The following is a 17,846-nucleotide window of genomic DNA, read 5'->3' as shown; positions in this document are numbered from 1 at the left end:
TACAAAGAAACAATGCAAGAATTTTTTAAGAATACTGCTTATGCCTTCTTTTGCTTGCCTTTGAAATATCTGCCATATACCAACTAATGAATAACTCAAGCAACCCAACCTCCCAGTGGTAAACCTTTGTGCAGAGACTTCACTCTTGTGTAGTCTCTTCTCTGTTTAACGTTATTTAATGTGAATTTTCTGCTGGGAAAAAACAAGTAGCCTATATAAAATGGAGGTATTACAAACTTGCTAACAGTAAAACTGAATTTCTGCCTTCTTCTGAATGTAATAGTTATATCAGTGATCAGTGACATTTCTTCTTTGCAATTCAAACATTGTTTGTTTCTGTGTTTCCCAAATCCATTTCTGTAGTGTGGCGTATCTGTAAAATACCAATATTTTACAGAACACTGCCCAGCACTGTTGTATGCCTAGAATTTCTTTACTGATAACCCCCACACACAACATATAATACTGAAAAAGTATGAACAGCTGCAATTCTAATTTAAACATTTAAAAAATTCTCTGCTGCCTAATAAAATTGTTTCGGTCAGCAGTGTTAGTAGTTTGCATTATACGCTTGTGAAGCAGAGCACTGAAGTGCAACCTTTGATTTTATCTAGCAAGAATCATTTGGTTAGGAGTCAAAAAGAAAGTCTGCCTGAAGAGATGTCCATAAGAAATCCTCTATGACAAAACTGGAATGTATCTGGCATTTTTCACCTTGTTTGTTTCTGCTCACTGCCCTGCTGATTAATGTGTGGTTCTTCAAAGCCGAAAAGATATACGGTATGACAGGTAGACTTTTTTTCCTATAGACCTGAACTTTGTTTCTTTGAGATTTTGTTTCAGAGCCAGAAAGTTAAACAGGCCTTTCTCTGGCAGTGAAATTCTGCATACACTATTTTTGCAGTCAGATGAGAAAGATTATATTATTCTAATAACTTTTTTAGATGTAGCTGAACCATAAACAACTTGGACATGGGCTGTCATGAGGTGCTGAGGAATGACAAATACTTCCTTCAGTAACAGTACCAGATAAAAGTTTGTTTTCAAAAATTGCAGAGCAGTGGACGAGTTTGGTTCACGTTCAGACGGAGCAAACGTGCAAAGTTCAATAAAATCTTGCCTTTTATTTCTAAGGGATGCAAAAAGCACATTACCACAAAAAGCCAAACCACTCAGGTGATTTTTGAGTTAATATCCATAGTAATAGATCTTGCAAATCCAGCTCAAGACCTGTGTATTTTGCGTATTCTGAAGAGGATCCACTTTCAGCCATTACTAGTGGGTGACAAACTGAGCTCTTCGCTTTGACTAAATTTGTTAAAATTGCAGGGGATGTGGTCAGCCTTCCTTGCTCAGGAAAGTGAGCATTCTGCAGTCTGCCTAGCAATGCAGAGCAAAATAAAACCTGGAGCATAGACTGACTTGCAGGCATGCTCATTATCATCTCTCTCAGCTAATAACTGCAGACAGCAGTATATGAATGAGGGTGCCATGTATGCAGTGATTATGCAATATGTATCTGCACTGTCCAGTTTGCATTAGCATCAGTACGAGCATCTTATCAGGCTGGGCTGCTTCACAAATGAATGCTGCCAGGCTGCTGGAATTATCTGCACAGTCAGATACTCATTTTTAGCTTTTTCATCATGGATGAAGACAGCTCAACTTGATCTCAGCAAAGTTATTTTAAAATCTGAGAGTCTGCCAATGTTTCTTTTTAAAGGATCACATCTAGTGTGACTCATTACTCCTGGATTTCATTTGTCAGAGCAGCCAAGTAGTCTTTTACATTCCCAATGGCCATTATCTCTGTTTGTTAACAGCTAAATGGCTGATGCACGGATACACATTATTCCTGTTTTTTCTTGCAGAGAGAGAGATTTTGCTGGAAATAAAACATTAAAACAAGAAACTAGAAGGATATGATAATACAAAGGTTTTAGACCAAAAAAAGTTATTGACTGGAAATACGTATATACAGGATAGTTTCCTGACTATTAGCTCTAGGGAGTTGATTCATTAGATTTCTTTCCTTTTAGATTATTCGTTGCATGTGCTGAAATACAGTCTTGTGCTTCTGACACTATGTTAAATAATAATTTCTAGCAGAAATCAATACATTATTTCCAAATATGGAAATTGGTAACATAGTATGATCTTTATTCATCAAACTAGTGCCAGAATACGCCTAAAAGTATGTGAATGATCCTGTGTATATTCAGCCATCCATTTAAGCAAGTGAAGATAGTTCCACTGGCCACTAAATAAACCTGATTTTAGGAAAATACTTTAGTCAGTTAGGGCCTGAATCATTGTAAAGTTGAACTGAATAAACCATTTGATTAGTTGATGTGGAGCCTGAACCATGTGATTATAAGATCAGGCACAGCTGGGGTGGAATTCATTAGCCGATACATTAGAGTTACCTTTTGATATGCACAAAGAAGGAAAATAATTGTTGCTCCACACAATAAATAGGTGAACTACACATTGTGCATTTCATGTATGCAGTATGGTGCTGTAGCCACTTGTTTTCTGATTAGCAGTGAATCATGATGATGATGATGATGATGATGATACACAGTTGCTCAAAACAATTCCATGTGATAATTAGTTCAGCAGAGAAATTCCTACTACTAGTTCAAGATGTCAAAGCAAATGTAATCCAAAATCTTTCAAGCCATTAAAATTTCATATTTATAAAAAGATCCCTTCTAAACTGCTCCATGATAAGACTAGCATCAGCAGTAAAAAAAAGACATAAATGTTAAAATTGTTACTGTGACCTTTAGATCATTAAATAAATTTTTCCATGTAAGCAATGTACCTTGAGTAATGCTCGCTATTAGTTGATCTATTCATGTGAATGATGCTGAGCTAATTTTGGGTTGGTAGGTGTAATACAGGCAAGATTTCATTCTAAAAACCAAACAGGGATATCCTCTAAGGCAGGGGTTCTCAAACGTTTTAACCAGGGGGCCAGCACGCGGATGAAGTGGCAGGCAGCCATCTGCGGCTGCTCGGTTTCTCCCCCCAGTCCCCGGCGGGGGGGGGGATGCTTCTGTAAATACCAGGGGCCGGACTGAGGACCCTGGGGGGCCGTATCTGGCCTGCAGGCCACAGTTTGAGGACCCCTGCTTTAAGGTATGAGAGGCCAGACATTGCTGGGAGACAGCAATTGCAGATGCATGTGTGACTACATCTGCAGTGCAGCTGTTGAGTGGAGTTTGCAATAAACCAGCAAGCAGAAATTCCATTGTAGTATGGCAATGAGTTAAGGTAATACTATTGCCATAAATGTGCATGGTCCATCATTCCTTCTTTGATAATGTTACATTTTGAGATACAATATAATTGTGTTAGTTGGAAGGAAGGGCAAATAAAAGAGCAGTAATATTAGCTGGTTAGTTAAATAACATCTATGTTTGTGATGACATATATCATCATCACAGATTTTTTATCATAATTTGAAAAGGTTTCTTGAATTTCACCGGTGATAAAGAATTGTGGTTTTTTAAAAAAAGAATGTGACTCTGTACTGTGTGCAATTAAACTGTTTCTCTGCTCATTATACTAACACGTAATTAAAACACAGACACTTGGAATAATTCAAACAGTTGTAGGTCCCTTCCAACTTGAGATATTCTTTGATTATGAACACTTGTAGGTCAAAAGCCATTCTGTATGGTTTTGGAGTCAGCAGAATTTGTGCATTTCAAATGCCAAAAAAAGGTCATGTGTATCAACATGCTGGCACATCTATAACACTGAGAGAACACTTTTCAGATGATCTGTGACCATGGCAATTGCTGCTGTCCCTTACATCCAAGCACACTGGTAAATCTCTGGACTTTGGGAACTACCTGTCCTCTTGGGGTGCATTGCAAACTGTTATTTTAACAGACTGTGTCTCTGTTCTTGAGAGTGGCCTGGCTATGGCCCTGAACAGGTGTGTCTAACATGTCTCCAGTCTAGCTGAGGCTATGTTATATGTCTGGGTATCATTTTACATCAGGTACTTATAATAAGAAAGAGAGCTTAAACCCTCCCTTCCCCCAGGAAATCCCTGACTGGTCTACATGTTCCCACCAAAGTCAGTTCTCCCTACAAATGGGCCAATATGGTATTTCAGCATATCATTTATAGAGAAAACAGATAATAAACTAATTCCTAATATGTCACCTCTATGTTGCAGGTGACAGTCCAAGCTGATGGAGGGGCAGCGTGGCTCATGGGCAGCATGGAACTAGCATTCAGGGGCTATGAATCCTCTGCCTGGCTACAGTGCATTTTTTTCTGCTGAGTAACCTTGAGCATATCATTTGTCCTGTTATAATGTGAAGAAAATTATTCAGACTTCAATTTAAAACACTCCAAAACCTATATTTGAAAAGCTTGATGTAAGAGCCAGCTATTAGTAAAAGCAGTACTAGAATCTGCACTAGGTCCCCCCTCTTTCTGCATCTACTGTCCTTTATCTTCAGCACTCCTTTTGTCTTTGCTCCTTTGCCTCCCAGAAACCCCTTCCCGTAATCAACCTTCATGAGATCATACTCAATATAGACCCCTCCAGCAGCCTGAAATGACTACTTCAGTTCAAGGCAAGTAAAGAGATAGAGAGCAAGTCAATAAACAAGATGGTGAAGATTTTTCCCAGTAATCCAAAACAATCATATAAACTTACATATAATCCTTATGTCCCCACTCCTCCTGTAGTTCTTCCTCTTTGTTGTTCTGCTGATGTTCTTACTTGACATGCTACACCTGTTGTAGTCCAAATGCCTTTAGAGGCAAGGGCTGTGTATTTTTTCTCTTTATTCTGCCTCCCATATAAATGTAGGAATAACCACTACATTTGAAATATTTTCAGAACACTTTGATGAATTACTTTTCTGCATCTTTGTAAACACTTTGTTTTCTCCCCTGCAGGGAATCAGCTGCCTCTTTTGGATCTTTTGCCACCAGATCTTTCTGAGTGTTTCTGTTTTCTCTGTCACAGAACTGAGATGGGTGCTTTTGAAAGCATTTGCTTCACACTCATTTATTTCTTGCAGTCATATCACCCCAGTGCTGATTCTCACTGCCTTTTGCAAACACTTGTTCCCACTACTTGGGGGTCCTGCTGATTTCTTCCTGCTCTCTCTCTAAGAATGGGTTTTCACTTGAGAACTGTACCTGGTCTCTGAAGTAGCCCAAAGGCTGTATCTGCAACCACACAAGAAGGAGCAAGGGCTGGTGTGGCACTATACCCATTCTCTGACAGTGGCTGCAAAACTACCCTAAGGAGGGTGATTGCAGTGTGAGCCCAGGTTGGTACCTCCCTGGGATGCCTCTGCAAGTCAGGCTTCCTGGCCCACACTGTTGTCTTAATCAGCTCACAGAAGATATTTTTTCCATGAGTTTCTCTAGATGTTTCTTGAACCTATTTATAGTTTTGGCTTACAAACCATCTTGTGGCAATGGCATTTCAAGTTATAGATTATGTGAAGAAGTACTTTTTGTGTAAAGCCTGCAGTCTGATAGTTTCATTTGATGCCTCCATGTTCTTGTCTTATGAGATGTAATAGCCATCATTCCCAACTTTCCTCCTTGCCATTCATCATTTTATAAACCACAAACTCTTCTTTTTTTTTTTTTTTTTTTTTTGGTTGAGCTGAAAAGTGCTATTCTGTTTAATATCTCCTTGGACAGAACCCATTTCAAACCTCTGGTATTCCTTGCTGCCCTTCATTGTACCTTTTCTTTTCTGAACTGGGGTGGCCACAATTTTGCCTAGCATTTAAAAGTAGGATTTTGTGTAGTGGTATAATAATGTCTCCCCCCTCCCCTACTCCTGGCCTCACTGATATACTATAAATATAATATATAATAGTATATATTGTATTTCTAATATACCGGGGGTGGGGGAAGGAGGCTGGCTGACATTAACCTCAGTACTAACATTTTTAAAGAATTATCCGCAAAAACTTCTGCAGTCCAAGAGATCATCATTATTAAATAACATAGCTGGGATGTAATTATATTGTTAGAATAATAAAATGGTTTGGGCTGAAAGAGACCTTAAAAGATGATCTGCTTCCAACCCCCCTGCCATGGGCAGGGACACCTTCCACTAGTCCAGGTTGCTTAAGGCCACATTCAACCTGGCCTTGAACACTTCCAGGGCTGGAGCATCCACTCGGCAATCTCTTCCAGTGTCTCACCACCCTCAAAGTAAAGCATTTCTGCATTTCTTCTTAATACCTAACCTAAATCTACCCTCTTGCAGTTTAAAACCATTACCCCTCATCCTATCAATAAATTCCCTGTTATAGAGTCCCTTCCCATCTTTCCTGCTGGACCCCTTTAAAAGCTGCAAGGCTGTTATAAAGTAATTGTTCCTCTCCATGGAAATATTTAGTAAACCGTAAAAGATTTATATGATCTGAGGAGAAACCAGAGTTCATTTATGCCATCACTTCTGGATTACTCTTACTGAGACTGTAGCAACTTGTGAACCTTTAGACTGAAGTGTGAAAAACACAGATTCTGATATAAATAATAATAGAAAAGACCATGTGGACTTATATTTATATAAAGACTATATTTATATAAAGATCATGAAGAGTAGAAGCTTTACTATGTCATCTAGCCAGAAGACACTAGGTAGTGGTCCTATACAGTGTGTTTCAGTTCACTAATTTCAGACTTTGACTCAATTCACGTAAGTTGGTCTTTCACATTTCTCCTTCCTTTCTCCATGTTTTCTTTTGAGTCTTAGTTTCCAATGCAAACAAAACTTCAAAGTAAAATTCTACCCAAACTTCCAAATTAGCTTTATGGTCAAACACAGGAAATCCTCTAAGCCTGCCCCAGATGCTGGACTTCTTTTGGGAAGACCTACCTGGTTCTTGCAGCTCTTCTGTGGGCCTTCAGGAGTTTTGCCATGGGATATCTGCAGAAAGGGACAGAAGGAGAAAAGAGGGCATGATAAATCCTTCAATATCTAAAAGATGAAATCAGAAAAAGATATTAACTCTTTCCTCTCCTTGACCACGTGTGGCCAATATTTTAATTATATTTAAAAGTGAATTAGAGATTAGGAAAATACCTAGCTATTAGTGCCGGGAAAGCCTGGAATAAACTACCAAGAAAACAGGTGGAATCTCTCCTTGGGGAATTTCTATGAAACAGAAATATCTGTCAGAGGTGATTTAGTTACATTTACCCTACCTCAACACAAAGCAATAAGCTGGATGCTAGGAGGTCCCGCTCTGCTCTGCCTTGCCTGGAAATACAAATCGGTATTGAAGACTCTAGCTAGGTCATAGCTCCCAAATACATTGTATATGACTGTAATTGGTTCAATAGTACCAGAAAAACACTTCAGCTCATATTTTTAAAGAGGTAGGCTTCAGAAATCTGTTGATGAAATAAAGCCTGAAAGAGAGCATTCCATCTGGGCTAACCTTTTTTCCCGTATGTCAGTCCCTGTGAAATGTTTTATGTATGTATTCTTTGGAAATCATCTAGCAGAAACAGCTGTGTGTGCTGCCCACCTGCTAAAGCCTACAATCTAGTGTTATTTCAATTAGATTTGATTGCAGGAAAAGTTTATGAAACAGCTATCAATGATTTCATGCCATCTGGCTTCCGCTTTTCTCCTGTTTAGAGAAACCCTGTGTTTACATTGATTGGCCTTCTATATATACAACCATGATTGGTTTTTTATTCTTTTTATTTGTCTGATAGCAGTGTGCTTGGTGCTGTACAAACTGACAATGGAAGAGAATCTGTCAAAGATTTCAAGTTGTGAAGTTCAGCTGAGACACACATGAGGCTTCAGCTGAAAACATAGCAGAAGGGATATTGTATTTTAAAAATCCCGATGTATAAATTAAGATATGAATTTTCCACTGAGGGTAAAACATATTTTACCTTGGGTTTAGCCATGTAAAAACTAAGTTTTCAAACAAGACAGTACCCTGGTTCCCTTCAGAGTCAACAGAAAGAGACAAACTTTATGAGCAGGAGTGAGTCCAGCCAAAATCATGTCTCAGGTGAGGTGGATTGTCTCTAGAGACACTTGCTTTCTTTCCCCCTTATCACCATGGGAGCTTGAACACCCAGCCTAGACTGGGCTTACCTTCTTACCTGCTAAAATCAGAGGAGATGAGTTGTCCGTTGACTACTGGCCTCCTTGACAACTTTTAATCCCCTCTAATTATACAAATATTCTTTTTGGTTAAGTAATGCTTTCCCATGAGCTATTTTTTGTTAGTAACATTTAGAAACTTGCTCTCTTCCCAGGTAGGATAGGAACATGAGTCTTTTAAAATGTTAACTTTATTTTTCCTTCTCCCCCAAGAATTCTTGGTGCTGCTATTGTCTATGAGGGTTTGGTACATAAAAGTCAATCTGAAACTGTCTGTTTCATTGGCAGAACAAAATCATCTTCAGTCTGAATTCAGTTGTGGCAGGCTTTAATGCTGGTTTAATTGAACTTGACATTTCAAACAACAACGGAAAGGTTCACCCCTGATTGGACAAACCAGCTTTAGGAAATGATGGTTCAAACTCATACAACTATATTGGATGTTTGTCCCTCCCGAGATGAATCAAATTTAGGAGCATGAGTTGACTTTGGAATTAACACCATCTGCTCACACTGTGCTTGCTTAAGGTTTGTTTGTGCCATTTGCCTCTTCCTTCCGAGAAGGATGGCATGCTGTGTAGGGCTTGCAGGTGGTCTGGGCATATGTTAGGTTGCCAAACTCAGCGGTCTAGAGGCATCCTTACTCTTTGGAAATACTACAACCTTTTGAAACTCTATAAAAAAGAGAGGCTATTCTTCCATTTGAGGATTCAGACATCTTCTAAATTGACATTTTGGAGTTTAATCCATAGTGGTGTGCCTGCCTAGAATACTAAGTACCGACAGAAATTAGACTAAAAAAAATAGGATAAAACTGTAAACTCTCTGGTGAAGAGTATCTCCCTTCAATTTCTATAGTGCCCACTACAATGGGGATTTGCTCTCTGACTTTCATCATTTTGTGCCACTGTGCATAGGTATCACAGTGCCGCTTTATTTAAACCAATGTGCAGGCATTGCAATGACAAAACTTCAGCAGAAACTATCTGTTTCAATACCTTGCAGACATGGCCCTGGGTACTTACTTGCAAGCTGAGATCCACTCTATCTTATGTGCCTTGCTGTCTTTTAAGAACTGATTAAGAACCTCAGTTGTTGGTACACTTTCCTTGTTGTCACTATGGCACAAAGTTTTGAAATGTTTTACTCAGAAAAAAAAGAAACACACAGACCAACTGGAGAGGAAAACAATGTACTGTAACCACATTTTTAAACCAAATATTTGAAGAAAGTGAACAATTCTCTTCAAACCAAATGAAAATGGGGCAAAAGGCAAACATATTTGCTTTTGCAGATTTCCTTATGAATTATTTACTACTTTTCTAAAGCAACTTATGCTAATAACACTGTAATAAGAAGTGCAGGTCTGACTCATGTGTGGCTGAAGAGGTATGTGAGGAGAATACAGGAAACTTTGCTGTAGCCTCCCATAGTTCTCTAGAATACAAATGGTATAATTAATGCAGTACTACTGAATATATATGATGGTAGACAGATGCAGAGCATAGCTTCTACACACTCACAAGCACATGTTGAAAGAACAGCTAAACACTGATTTCGCCATTATTCATCTATAGTTTTATTATTAATTTGCATGACCAGAACACCTGGTGGCTAGACTAAATTGTAATCAGTGCCACCAGTAAAAAGACCATGTCTGCAAACACCTTTAAATGTAAAAGCAGTGAGCCCTACTCTGGAACACTCAAGATTTGCCTGGATCCACTTTTCTGTTTTTTTTAAATACGTGAGGCACTGGGGCATGGGTACATGTCTGCTAAAACCGTGGATAGACAGGGGCATATACATTATTTTTCTTTATGAGAGTATCTCTCTGCTTTACTTTAATCAGCTACAAGACTTTTTGTCTACATATGCATGAATATCAAGGCTTCTACAACTGAAGAAATTTTAAACCAGGGAATTGGGAAGCTGAAGGATTTCGCGTATCTGAACCTCAGTGATTTATTCAAAGCTATTTCACGAGGCTGTGGAAGAGCCAGGTCTTGACCCAGACTTTGTAATTCCCAACTCAGAATTTTGCCCCAGGATGAATCCTCCTGTAAGCAACAGTACACTTTGAAACTAACTGCTTATTGTGTAATTATCAGCAGATCAATTCCTTTATATATATATATATCAATATATATTATAGAAATATATATTTTAAAAATGCTATTTAGGTTCTGAAACTGCTAAGATTTATACATGTGCTTAATGTTAATCCTTTGGGTTCAGCGAGACTGATCACGTATTTAAAGTAAGGAGCACGGATAAGTCTTCGCAGAAGTGGGGCTTAATTCTAAAAATTCTCAATCTCCATAATAACGGCCTGCTGTCCAGTTTGATGAATGTAACCTCCTGGAAAAAAGGAAGACATACACACACAGACACAGAAAACAACCACCCTGACAACAAACTAATACAGAGAGCCTGAAAGAACCGGGCTATTACCATTAAAAGAAAATAAGCAATACAATCGGCAATTTAAGGAACAGAGACTGTCATTAATAAATAAATGTGTACATCAGAGGCCAGTCTTATTGCCAAAAATAGACCTGCAGAATATGGAAGTGATTAAGCTATTTAATTTGAAAATCTTTTTATGCTTTGGGAGCATCTGATCTTAGATGTGCAGTGTGAAGAAGTAGTATTTGTCATATATATATATGCACCATATATATATATATACACACACAATACATCTGCATTCAGAATAAACTCAGTATAAGGAAGTGGATAAGAATCAATTAAATTAATCTCGTATCATTATCTGTAAAAATAAACAAGGCAAAACTTCTGTTACAAACCCTCAGACCATTATGGTTTTCTTAGAGACTTAAAAATCATCTCAGATTTTTCAGGAAATGAAAAACTGGTTCATGAAATGTCTTGAATAAACAAAGGTTTATTTATAATTCTTTATTGAACCCATGTAGATCTTTATTTTTCTGCATGGTTTCAGAATGATATGAAATAACATTTTGCAGCCTGAAAATTTCATACGTGTTTCACCATAGGAGGTTTGTTGTAACTCTGGATAGAACTTCAGCTAGTGTAAATTTTATTCCAGCTGAACATCTGGTCTTTATTTTCATTAGTTTTATATTAGCTGAATGAATAACAAAACTGTGAAGAAATGTGTTCATAGAATGAACATGGTATTCAAAATATATTGCCAGAGAATCATTGTTCCAAAACAGTTTCTGGATTACGCATACAGGAGAGGAGTTCAATTGTCCTATTGAATCTCTTCTCTATCTTGTTACATTAGACACATAAAATTTTAAGAGAATGGAGAGAAATGGAGAACATGAGGACCACAGAACATGGAATCTGAGTGTAAAATTTATATGCAACACAGTGTCTCTGACTTCCAGAATAACAATTTTTCTATCCAATTACACTCTGCAGCTCAAAAACTGCTACTATATTTTTGTTGCCCCCTTGTGTTAATTATGCAAGAACAAGAATAGAGTAGAATAGAATACAATACAATACAACACAACACAATACAATACAATACAAATAGAACAGAATAGAATACAATTAGAACAGAATAGAATAGAATGGAATAGAACAGAATACAATGAGAAGGGAAGGGAAGGGAAGGGAAGGGAAGGGAAGGGAAGGGAAGGGAAGGGAAGGGAAGGGAAGGGAAGGGAAGGGAAGGGAAGGGAAGGGAAGGGAAGGGAAGGGAAGGGAAGGGAAGGGAAGGGAAGGGAAGGGAAGGGAAGGGAAGGGAAGGGAAGGGAAGGGAAGGGAAGGGAAGGGAAGGGAAGGGAAGGGAAGGGAAGGGAAGGGAAGGGAAGGGAAGGGAAGGGAAGGGAAGGGAAGGGAAGGGAACAGAATCAAATAGGAGAGACTAAAACAAAATTTGAGTTGGAGGGGACCTACAATGATCATATAGATTTACTGCCTGAACAATTTATAGCTGACCAAAAGTTAAAGCATATTGTTAAGAACACTGTCCAAATACCACAGACACTGACAGGCTTGGGGCATCAACCACCTCTCTGCGGAGCCTGTTCCAGTATTTGACCACCCTCGCGGCAAACAAACGCTTCCTAATGTCCAGTCTAAACCTACCGTGGCCCAGCTCTGAACCATTCCCATGTGCTACCACTGGATACCAGGGAGAAGAGCTCAGCACCTGCCCCTCCACCTCCCCTCCTCAGGAAGCTGCAGAGAGCAATGAGGTCGCCCCTCAGCCTCCTTTTCTCCAAACCAGACAAAGCCAGCTGCTCCTCACGGGACACTCCTTCCAGCCCTGTCACCACCTTTCTTGCCCTCCTCTGGACACACTCGAGCACCTGAACATCCTTCTTAAGCCGGGGGGCCCAGCACTGCACACAGTACTGGAGGGGAGGCCGCCCCAGCGCTGAATACAGCAGGACATCACATCCGTGACCGGCTGGTTACACCGTGTTTGCTGCACGCCGGGACGCGGGTTGCCCCCTTGGCTGCCCGGGCACACCGCTGACTCGTACCGAGCCTGCTGCCCACCGGCCCCCAGACCCCTTTCTGTGGGGCTGCTCCCCAGCCACTCCTCTCCACGTTCATACTTGAGCCCAGCATTGCTCCAGCCCAGGTGCAGAACCTGGCATGTGGACTTGTTCCATTTCATCCCATCATTAGTCCTTCCCTTCACCCACGAGTTGGGCGGCCATGTCCTACAGAATACCAAATGAGTTAAACAGGACTTTCCCCTTGTGAAACCCATGTTGAAAATTGTGTTGTTCTTTACAGAACCCAGCACCATCTTTTCCATCATTTTCCCAGGAGCTGAGGTTAGACTAACAGGTGCGTAGCTCCCTGGGTCTTCCCTCACACCCTGCTTGTAAACTGGAATAACTCTGGCTAGCTTCCAGCCAGCAGGGACCTCCCAGACTCCCAGGGCCTTTGGCAGGGGATCAAGAGGGGTCCTGCCATAACGTTCACTAGCTCTTTCAGTACTCTGGCATGAATCCCATCAGGCCCTGTGGACTTGTGCACATTCACTGATACAGCTGGCCCTTTACGGTTTCAGTTTTCACAAATGGAGAGTCACTGCTCCCACACTTGTGGTCCTTCAAATCACGGGGCCAGGCAGCCCAAGGTCTATCAGTATTATTCGAGGCTGAGGAAAAAAAAACCATTGAATGCCTCCGCTTCTTCCTCATCCCTACTAGTCAGCTCACCACCTTCAAGAAGTAGCAGTCCACTCCTACAAACCAAGAATTTCCAAGAGCTGCTCGTCACTGCAGTATGATATCCCCAGCTGATGTCTGGGAAGCTGAAATCTCCCATCGAGACAAAGGCTACCACTCCAGGAATTTCTCCTAATTGCCTGTAGAGGAACTCATTGGTGCTTACATTCTGGCTGGCTGATCGGTGGTAGACACCCACTACAGCATCCCCTTTGTTTTCCAGTCCCCTAACCTGCAACCAGAGGCTCTCAACCACATCATCACTAATGGTAAGGGCTGTACAATCAAACCTCTCCCTTGTGTGCAGAGTGCAAGCTCCAACTCGCCTGCCCTGCCTACTGCTCCTGAACAGCCTGTAGCCCTCCATCCCAGCACCCCAGCCACGGGATGCATTCCACCAAGTGTGAACACCTTCAGAGTCAGGACGCGCTCGCCTGTGTTCAGAGGGAAATTCATGCCTTTTCATTTGTGCCCACTGGTTCTCGTGCTGTCAGTGGTCACCGCTGAGAAAGGTCTGGCTCCCTCTCAGCCAGCATACACACACAGAGGCACCTTGCCCTTAAAATGGAAGCAGAGCAGAAAACTGCAAAAAGAAAGGGAAAAGGGGTCAGGGGAAGCATTCTGTTTCGCTGCTACTTGCTTACCTCAAAATGCCGCCCCGCTGCCTCTGCATCTGAGGAGGCAGCAACCTGCTACCCGCCCGCATGCCCCAGCAAAGTGTTGCACAGACACTCACAAACAGACGGCTGGTTAAAACAAACTAATTTATTGTCATGTTTGCATCGCAGGATTACAATAACAGGATTACAAGCAGTATCGGGATCCTCAGCTGCAGTGGCATCTCCAGCTGGACCGGCGGACATTCCCCACTCTCCAGTGATGCTGAGCTCCCCTCGGGCGGTGTCATGTCCGTGCCCAGCTTGCTCAGATCTGCGGCACGCACTCCCCAGGCAGTCTCTGGGCTGAGCAGATTCTCTGGGCCAGTGTCCGCAGTTGTCCCTCGGGCCCCACCGCTGAGAGATGAGAGGAGATCCTCAGGGTCGCAGGCACGCGTGGAAAAGCCTGTGACCACCAGGAGACGGGTGCAGAGCTGCAGACCTCTGAGGTGGGAACTGTCCTGCTGGGTGTGCCTGGCCGTGTGCCTGCAAAGCAGCATCTCGACAGCAGCGTGGCTCGCTGGCCGTGGCGTGCTGCTGGTGAAGCTGGCCTCCCTCCGCCTACTCAAGGCTCAGCCTGGCTGTCCCGCCACACCGCAAAAATCATCTCAGTGCAGATGTCCATCTTGGAGGCGGTTGTCAGCTGGAACCTGCAGGACTGGGAGGAGGGCAGCAGCGTTAGCTGGCAGTGGCTCGACTCAGGCAAAAGCAGCCAGGCTTTTTTTACTAATATTTGGGCCCAGCAGACAATTTTCACCACGTCTAGGCAGGAGTGTGTGCAGAGGGTGTGGAGGAGGGGCGACCTCTGGTCCTCCGGCAGCTGGTCCTCGGGGTGGTGGAGAAAGCACAGTGTGTCTCCCAGCAGCTGCTGCCTCAAGCACACGCACTCCAGCCCCACACGGATGTTGGGCTGCTCTTCTGGCAGCTGCCCCGCGGTGTCCGGCTCCAGGGTGAAAGAGTGCCCGGGGGGTGGCCACAGGAACACAGGCAGGCGGTAGGTGATGCTGTTCCCGTGCACACTCCAGGTTTCACGGGCACCGTCCTCCCCAGTGGCTGGGTACAGCTCTGGCATGAAACTCCTCTTGCACAGTATCTGGCAGGCCTTAAGGAGGTCACCCACCAGCTCCGTCAGGGCCTCACACGTGTCAGGCAGGTCCTGCATTGGCGGTGGGGTGGGCACAGCCATAGAGCTGACACTGCTGTGTGCACCATGGACGTCTTCCTCCTCCCTGTCATCCTCCTTTCTGTCCTGCTCACTGCGGCTGCCAGAGGCAAGCTTCATTTTCCAGATGCTAGCGAGCAGCACCAGGGCCCCCGCAACAGTCCAAAGCGGCCACTGCTGCAACGTCGGAAGGAACATGCCCCGGCTCCGGTCAAGCTCCTGCATCACCCGAGTCGTCTGCTCATCCAGATACTCCTTACGCTGCCGCATCCGCTCGTCCGTGGCCGTATCTCTGTGGTGAAGGCCCTTCTGCATGGGCTGCATGGCCAGTATAGCCAGGATGAGGGTGAATGTCACAGCCATGGCCTAGAGGAGGTGGGAGAAAAGGGGGCTGAGCAGGGCTGGGTGGGAGGGAGCGCGGGGCTGGGGGAGCGGGGCAGGAGCCGCCTGGAGCTGGGGGCCGGTAGGAGAGGGGGTGATGGAGGTGCGAGGGAGCCAGGGCAGGGTTTGTGAGCACTGTACCGACGGGAGCCGCGGGCTGCCCCCATAGAGTCTCCCGAGGCCCCATCCCTGCCACAGGACAGTGTCCCATGGAGCCACGGGCACCCGTCACATCCCCAAAGCCGCTCTGGGCACCTGCCACCAGCGGGAGCCCCCAGCAGCTCTGCCCCAGCCCCCAGGGCGGTACCGTGCCCTGCCCTGAGGGGCTCGCCTCTCGCTCTGGCTTAGAAAGGCCCTGGGCATCTGCCTCGTCCCCCACCCAGCCCAGCCTTCCCCCTGCATGCTGCACTCACCGAGCGCCCAAGTCAAACTGCAGTGGGGCTGCCTGGCGATGTCCCTGAAGACAGCTCCCATTGTGACACGTCCTCAGTGATGTCACAGCCGCCGGGACAACATCACCCACCCAGCAAGTTCCAGTTGCTTCTGAGAAGCAGCTTTCAGGTAATACAAACCCAAGCTCCTGCTTCATCTCAGGTAGTAGGGAAATACTTGAAATACATTCAAGTAAGTCATTTTTAAACCAACCATCCTTATTTTTAGTTCCCTAAATTGGATTCAGGATTCATCTTACCAGATACTAACAGTCAATATCATACATGCTTACTTCTTCCCTTCTGTCAATCTTCTCAATGTCCGTGCACCTTCATCGGCTGGTGGAATATTAAAAAAGAGTTTATAAAAACTGGAGGGTAAAGAGTTTTGACTTATTTGTGCTTTCCAGCTGGGACCACCACAAGTACTGTAAAAACAGAGTTGTCAGTGATATAGCTGCAATCCAGAGTGAATATGCCTGAAAGCTCAGGAGAAAGATCTTCCCTCCAAATTTTCCAGCCTGACTTGCTGGAACTGGGAGCTTTAGACGACCGAGGTAATACATTACAGGAAACAGCCGTTCTGGTGTCATAACTGTTCTGTTCCCCCTCTCCCCCATTTCTTGAACATCTCCCAGTGAATTCATAGACTTTCTTCTGTCCATCAAAGAGTCTAAATCCTTGATGACCTTTATCTAACTTTAATCTTAATCTTAAACTTTGGGCTTTTTTTTTTTTATTTACAAACAGAAATAGTCCGTCCTTTCTTCACAGGCAATATTTTAAGGCTTTGGGGTATTATTTATGATCATTCCTATAATTTTATCTGGAACTTGTCACAATTGTTAGCAAACTTACGGAACACTTGACTTCACACCAAGTGACAAATAAATGCTTTTTTCCTGTAAGGTAATGAAACTTGCTCTCTACGCTGTATCCATTAAGATTTAAACAAACATTCTTTGGCACGTCACAAACACTTTTACCAGCAGAATAATAACATTTCCTCTGATTAAAGTTTGGCTATCTTACAGGTCATTGATCAACAGGAAAAAATTGCCATGACTTACAAGGAGGGAGTGGATATTAAATAGATCCCAGATTTTGCAAACACTCAAATTTTTCTTTTTTTATAAGGGATATTTTCCTGGTCAAAGATGGAAAATCGGAACCAACCAATTTTTTTATAGACATTTTCTTTCACTCACAGATATGTGTGTTTAAATACAAGTTTGTTTAACTCTCACCAATTCTTCTGCTAAATCCAATATCCTTGCAAGCTAGCTGCAAGGTTTTTGTATTAATCAGCCATTTCATAACTCCAGAGACATTCCCCTCCCACCTGATCATCCTTTTCTCCCTCTTTTTCCTACTAAACCTCCATGTACATTTGGGATTGGCTGTCTCAGTAATGCTTCATCACCTCCTGAGACACAGCCTTGTTTGCTCAAAAGTCTTTTAAATGCACTCACAGGTGAGATGCACTAGGCTACAGATATTATACTGACCTACTTGGCAACAACAGAAACAGACAGAAAGTTCTTAACAACTTTTTTTAAATGAAGGTGCCAGAACAAGAGGTGTTATTCTAGCATTAACCTTATTCTAGCAGGTGGGAGTTAAAATAATTTCCTCATTTTTCATCAGTGATCTCCAGTTTATCCATCTGCAGGTGGCACTTCTTGGCATATTGTGAAAGCAGTTTTGGAAACAGGACTTAATAACCCTCAAACCCATAGAAGAATCCCGTTCAGTGACATTTCCCTCTGTGCATTTATTCCTCGAGATCTATCATTTAGCCAGGGCTTAATCCCATTTCATGTATTCAATACTGATAATTATAACAACTAATTTTTTACGTAAGTGCCATGCAGTGCTAAGGCAAATGTGTTA

Source organism: Falco naumanni, chromosome 1 (genome assembly GCF_017639655.2).
Source record: "Falco naumanni isolate bFalNau1 chromosome 1, bFalNau1.pat, whole genome shotgun sequence".
Lineage (NCBI taxonomy): Eukaryota > Metazoa > Chordata > Aves > Falconiformes > Falconidae > Falco > Falco naumanni.
Note: the sequence above shows the minus strand (reverse complement) of the source record.